Consider the following 7,066-nt stretch of genomic DNA (forward strand, 5'->3'; position numbering starts at 1 on the left):
CCCGACCCCTGCCCTCACTAGAGCAGCTTCTCCTTTATCTTACTATTTATTTTGTGGTATTAGAGACCTGCCTATGACTTTGTTTGAGAATAGGACATGTTGATGAGAAATATTTTGAAAACCAACAGATCGGACGATCTCTTTATGATCCTGTGAATCTACTTTGCCCTCAGCTAGGGCTCACAGCTGGAATATTGAGGTTCTCTAGGATCTTAAAGATTTTCCCAGTAGATATTGCAGCTGCTCATCACTCGGTCTCTCCCACGTGCTGTTTGTGATTTCTGGAGGGAACAGGATTCCAGCCAAAGACAACGGTCTGGCCCTGCCCCCTCCCCCCAGACCACAGACTCTGCTCTGAGCAGCATTCCAGCTCCCTCTCACAAGGAAGGTAAAGCTCCTTGCATAAACATTGAGCTTCAAACCACTGGAGACAAAATATGAACTGCTTGAACAAACAGTCAGGAAGTATCCAAGACTTGATTTTTTGGAAAAATCCCCCCCGTTGGCCCAGAGTGGAATGAGGAGACACCATGGTTGATGGATAAGGAGACATAGCTGTCTTTCTGTAAAATGAACAGATTCTCGGGTGACGTCACGCGCCCTCCACGGCTCCCCTCCTCCAGGACGGAGCTCTCGCTCTGTTCTGTCTGTGCCTGTTCACCCAACAGCACTGTACACACCGTCGTCTGTCTCTTTATTTTAAAAAAAAATCTCAGGTGAAGCAACTAGCAACTCCTCTTGCAGCTTCATTTCCTCATTTGTTGATGCAACAGAAACAAGCCTCTGAATGTTATAGTTTAACAGAATCCCAGGCATCCATAATATTAAAAATTATATCTTTGATGTTATGAGATTAAAACTCTGGCCCACTCCCTGGATAATGGATCATATAATTATATTTCCCTTGAAACTCTTGTGTAATATTTCAGATTCTAAATAACACCCTCACCCATGGCCTAAATCAATGGGGAAGTATTAATAGCCAGGAAAATCAGTAAAAGAACCATCCTTAAAAAGTATATATAGGAAAGCTTTATTTTTGCCGGGTAAGCCTTTAATTCGGACATGGTCTTTCACTGAAAGTAAAATTATGGTCCAAATGGTCAGGAAAACAAATTGTCTATGTGTGCTTTTGCTGGTCCACAGACAGAAATAGGTTAAGGGTGACAGCTTTGGATGCTCTAAAATAATTAACTTTTTAAACTCATAAATTCTTATTTTATGGCTGCCTACAGATTAATGAACATCTGTTTAAAAGTGGAATTTTGCAAACCTGCCTCATTAACATTGTAAGATTGTATATCTTTACCAAAATTCTTTCCATCCACTTTCTAAGCCACTGACAAAACTCTTCTACGGATGGTGGGCCTTGCACTCTGTTCCACTCTGAGGCTATTAAAGAATATTTTTAAAAGTTATATTTATCTTTTTTCCTCCCCAAAATGATAAAGAGCATCTTTGGTATTCTATGGTGTTATTTCGTATTTATAAATGACAAGATTATTCAGAGTTGCTTGCTGTCTATCAAAGATTAACCATCCAATCAGGGAAGACTGTGACCGAATTTGGGAGAAAAGCGATGACATTGCAATTCGGTGACAGTGGCCGTGAGACTCACCAGGCCCCCTAGCTTGTCATCGGAGCACGCCGCTCCCCGAGGTCTACCCCCTGCCCTGTTCTCCTGCCTGGCTTTCTGGTCAACCAGCTTCTCAGCTCCCTCAGGTCACAAGGTCTGCGCTAACCACAGCGCCAGGCCACTCTCGCTGTCCAGCTTTGCCAGCCCACACGCGACCCCTGTGCAGACCAACGCAGAGATGGCACCTGGGACCAGCGGCAGATGGAGATACATGTCCATGAATCTGGGGTTCCTGCAAACACAAGAACCAAGAACAGCCCCCAAGAGAAAATGCAAGTGAGAGTTACTTTCGAGGTGAGGTTGGCAAGAGCCGTCCAAGGACTGATGCTTGAAAAAGAGAGAGAAAAGGCCATGTTGTTAGCCAATCCCAGGAGGGAAGAAGCGCCGTGGTGGCTGATGCCCACCCCAGGTCTCCCGCTGAGCAGCTTGGCCTTCCGTGTAAGGCGGCCCTCCCCAGCCCCTCCTCGACTACCCGGGAGAGGGAACCCCATCCACGCTCCTCTTCCTCCTCATGGATGCCGGCTTTCAATGGATACCCGGCCTGTACCCGGCCCTGAGTTGGCCCGTCACCTGGGCTGCCACCTGCACAGTCTCCTGCCATCCTCACCACCATCTCACAAAGAAGCAGAGCTCCTCATCCGCCTTCGCAGAGGCAGAGACTCAGAATGTAAGTAACATGTCTGTGGTCACATGACTCCAAATCCGTGTCAGAACCAGTAAAAACCCAATGGCTGCCTGACAGCAGAACCGCCTGCCCCCTTCTGAGCTCAGACGCTGAGGCCTCCTTGGTCCTCTGGCCGAATCATCTGGTCACCAGCTGCCATCAGAGACTTCAGCCACCAGGGACGCCGTGCACACCTTTGAACGCAAAGGAAGTCTAAATACCCGTCTTCATAGTCTTTATCCAGATAACCTCTTTGTCTCAACAATTCTCAGCCATTAGTTAAGTTGTACGCCTTCACGGACATAAAAACATTCATAAAAAATTATGGACTTAATTTCCCACTTTGACCATTGGATAAAAAACACGTGAAATTCTAACATTTTTTGCATTCAAATGTACTCTTCTTAGGGGCAGGACAGGAATAAAGATGCAGACGTAGAGAATGGACTTGAGGACACAGGGAGGGGGAAGGGTAAGCTGGGACGAAGTGAGAGAGTGGCATGGACATATATGCACTACCAAATGTAAAATAGAGAGCGAGTGGGAAGCAGCCGCATAGCACAGGGGGTCAGCTCGGTGCTTTGTGACCACCTAGAGGGGTGGGATAGGGAGGGTGGGAGGGAGACGCAAGAGGGAGGGGATATGGGGATGGATGTATACGTATAGCTGGTTCACTTTGTTATACAGCAGAAACTAACACACCATTGTAAAGCAATTATACTCCAATAAAGATGTTTAAAAAAAAAAAGTACTCTTCTTTCTAGATGTTAATGATTACAAGCAGACAAACCTGAGTCCAAGTGTAACCTGAACAATAAAAGACCCGCCACAGCTCCCTTGGCTCATTGTCTGAAGTGCTGCGTTTGTTAACCGGCTTTGATTTGCAGTCACCTTACAAACTCAGACACTTACAAGGTACTGAAAATATTTGTTCTTATGTGCTTGGACACGTTTCTTTCTTTTTTTTTTTTTTTTTGTTGTTGCGCAATGGTATGACTATATTTATTGTGCCTGGGAGGCAAGGTGAGGGAGAAATCTCAACAGACAGAAGGTGGGAAAAGTCTGGAGTCCCCTGTAAAATCAGGAAGGTCTCTGCTGGACCCATCACAGAATATGAGAGGAGGCCAATAGATCATTCCCTTTGTTTCTCCCCTGGGCTTCTTGAGCTTCTCGAAGTTCTTCAGGATGATGTCGTAGAACACAGTATAAGCCTTGCGGATCTCCATAACCATCAGCCGGATATCCCAGTACTCTGCGTCATCCAGCTGGTGCACCCGTCACCGATAATCACCCACGTGGGGCTGCTTTGGTCATGGCATCAGAGCGCTCAGAGAAATATTTGGAGATTTGAGTGTGGAAGCCTTCCGCCTTGCTGTGAAGGGTGGTCGTCAGCTCAAACACCTTCTCCTGGACAGCCACTCCAAAACTGTTCCCATCCTCAATCCGAGGTATCTGCAGCTGCAGCCAGGTGGTGACCAGGCTGAGCTTCTCAGCGACATCCTTGATCTCAGGCTTCAGGCGCTGCAGGAGGACCACGATCTTCTCATTGCAGTTCACTGGGCCACAAAGAGGACCTCTGCCCCGGCGCCCCGCCTCTCCCGGCGCCCCGCCTCCCCCGGCGCCGCCCGTCTTTCCACTCGGACACGTTTATTTCAATCATAGTTTAGTATTGAAGTAAAGATGGAAGGAATTCCATTTGCCATTTTGGAATCTTGTTTCAAAGACTTTGAGGAAATTAGAATTCCAACATGATGAAAAGTTAACGTGTGTATCCCAAACTGTGTGAAACTTGGAAGGGGAGAGAGAGCGCGCTATAAATGCATAATTAAATGTACTCCTCAGAAACTCATTTTCAAACTACGGGCAGTGTTTCAATTTCACCAACATTTTGGTCTTGTTCAGGGAGGGGAGCACAGGCCTCTGGAAATGCAATTCTAATCCTGGCCTTTCCGGAATCCTCTATCATCTGAACCTATAACCGGTCTTTACTTTGCTGTGCTTTGCTCATGGGACCATGTGAAGTTAATGCCAAAAGGAATGTAGCGTTTCATTAAAAACTGTGTTAAGCTGTCACTCTAGTGCATGAGTAAAATCATTCAAGAAGCATAAAATGCAAGGGCTAAAGAGACCTCAAAATCCACTTAACTCAGTCACCTCATGTTATAGGCAGAAACTGAAGCTGGGAGACACGGGCTCGTTCAAGGGGGTGCGGCCGACTTATCTCGTTGCTGTCGGGGCGACAGATGGTGGGGAAGCGTGGGGTTGGATGGGATCTGGAGACCCAGGTGTGGGTTGTAACTCTTGCCGCTTCCTGGCTCTTGGGCTATTACCTCCCTGGGTCTCAGTGTTCTCATCTGTATAATGAAGATGTGATTTATTTTACAGACATTAAACAGAAAGCTGTATGTAAAATGCCCGGTTTATGGAGTAGACACATGGAAATGTTCTTTTTTCCTTTTAGAAAATGTTATTTCTAAAAGCATCTCGAGCTGGCAGATGTGATGGGACAAGTCTGTCTGACTTCAGTCTTGCGTCATCCTATTCCACTGATCAGTTGTATCGTTTGGTGCTGGCCTTCCTTGGGCAACCCTAGGTGCTGTTACATAGAGTCACCACAGAAGGCATGCTATTCCATGATAAGACCCAGTGATTGTTCCTGGAGGGCTGATCTCCTAGATGTACCCGAATATATGAGTTCCCCAAATGACACCCCTTCTGGGCCCATGGGTTGACGATGTATATGGCTTCTCCTGCTTGTTGAAGATTTATTAGTTTAGAATGCTCTTGTCTTTCCCAAATCCAGCTTCGCAACCTTTAATACTGATGACCTCCCACCTGCCATAAACACAGAGTTGCAGTGGAGATTTCCAATACCCCTGGAGAGTAGCAGGAATCTTCTCGTCTTTCTGTGAATTAAGGGCTTCTCATTCTCTAGATAGTCAAGGAAATGAAGAGCTTAAGTTTCCAAAATGCCAAAGAGTTTTAAAACTTTTCTCCCCCTTGTTACAAGGAAATTTCTGTCCATCACAGAAAACTCCCCAATCCAGAGAAACATACAGAAGAAAATGAAAATCATCCATATGCCTACCAACCAGAGATGATTACCAATTTTTTTCACATTTGGGATCATAATGTAATAGAGATTCTAACACACTTTCTTATTTAATATTTGATGTAAGGCCAGCTTTTTCTATTGCCATTAAATATTCTTCTATAATATCTTCCTTTAGTGGCTGTAGCATAACATATCTGTGTTTGGCAGGGCAGACACTAAAAGACATTTGCATGAAACCATGAACAATCAAAGGAAAAATTAGTGCCCTTGTCTTGAAAGAATTAACTATACTGTGGATCAATTAACCTGAGGAACCAGTTTTTGATATATCATGAAATTTGGGGCAGGGATGACATGTAATGTTTCTGTTAAGTTTCAAATAATATCTGTTACATAACTTGATAGTACAATAGGCTAATACATAACTCAATCTAAAAAAGGCAGCCTCTTTTTATAATTAAGCAAACCAATAGAACAAAGGCACAGGAAGTACTTTAAAATATATATAATTATGGAAGACAAGAGCCATTTCAGAGAAAACAGGAAGAGTGTGCAGGCATGATTAGCCTAAGCGTGGAGACAAGAAAGCCACCATGATGTGGGAGGTCTGCTTCCTGTGGTCCAGGAATTGGTGCTTAGCTGGGGCGGGGGGTGGTGAGAGCAGGGATGGGGGCCACAAGCTGGCGGTCAGCATTCCCATCCTGCTGAATGACTCCCGGGCTCTTGTTCATCTCAAATACTTTTTTTTTTAATTGAAGTATAGTTGATTTACAATGTAGTGTTCACAGAGCACCGAGCTGAGCTCCCTGTGCTATACAGCAGGTCTCCATTAGCTTTCTATTTTACATGGTAGTGTATTTATGTCAAACCTAATCTCCCAATTCGTCCCACCCTCCCCTTCCCCGCCGTGTCCACACATCCATTCTCTACGTCTATGTCTCTATTCCTGCCCTACAAATAGGTTCATCTGTACCATTTTTCTAGACCTAGATGGGGGGGAGGGTGGTAGGGAGGTCCAAGAGGGAGGGGATATAGGTATACATATAGCTGATTCACTTCATTGTATAGCAGAAACTAACACAACGTTGTAAAGCAATTTTACTCCAATAAAAAAAAAAAAATAGAAAAAAACAGTTGTGTTAATTTCTGCTGTACAGCAAAGTGATTTTTTGTACATATATATACATTCTTTTTTAAATATTATCCATTATCACAGGATATTGAATATAGTTTTCTGTGCTACACCGCAGGACCTTGTGGTTTATCCATGCTTGATGAATAGCTGGGGTGTGGCAGGCACCTTGCCGGGCTTGGGGACACAGAGCTGCAGGGCTGACTTCTGCTCTCCAGGACTCAGGTGTGGTGGGACAGGCAGGAGACAGACCCCGGGTGACATCGCCATCCTGGATGAAGGGTTTGGGGCTCGCAGGGGGCTTTCGGGGTAGGGGTGTTCTCCCAGAGGCATGATCTGAACCGACGCACAGAATGAGCTGCACAGCTGAACAAGCAGAAGGATGGCCAGCGCCCATCTGAGTCCCAGAGGAGGACGGAGGACAGCACCAACCCTGAGTCGTGGTCAGGATCCCCTTGCCACCTGCCCTGCGGCTCAGCCATCCTCTTGGCCCCCGGCCTCCCCCAAAACGTTCACAGTCACCATTCAGGAAGGGCTCACGGAGGCGGAGAATGGGACTCAGCTGACACCTGAGGGCCG

At 45.8% G+C, this 7,066-nt stretch overlaps 1 pseudogene; it reads right to left on the reverse strand.

Moving 5' to 3' along the window:
* Positions 1–1,723: 1,723 nt before the first annotated feature.
* LOC132352447 (proteasome activator complex subunit 1-like) lies at positions 1,724–6,757 on the reverse strand (annotated as a pseudogene).
* Between the last annotated feature and the right edge of the window lie 309 nt (positions 6,758–7,066).

This window comes from Balaenoptera ricei, chromosome 18, assembly GCF_028023285.1.
Source record: "Balaenoptera ricei isolate mBalRic1 chromosome 18, mBalRic1.hap2, whole genome shotgun sequence".
Classification (NCBI taxonomy): domain Eukaryota; kingdom Metazoa; phylum Chordata; class Mammalia; order Artiodactyla; family Balaenopteridae; genus Balaenoptera; species Balaenoptera ricei.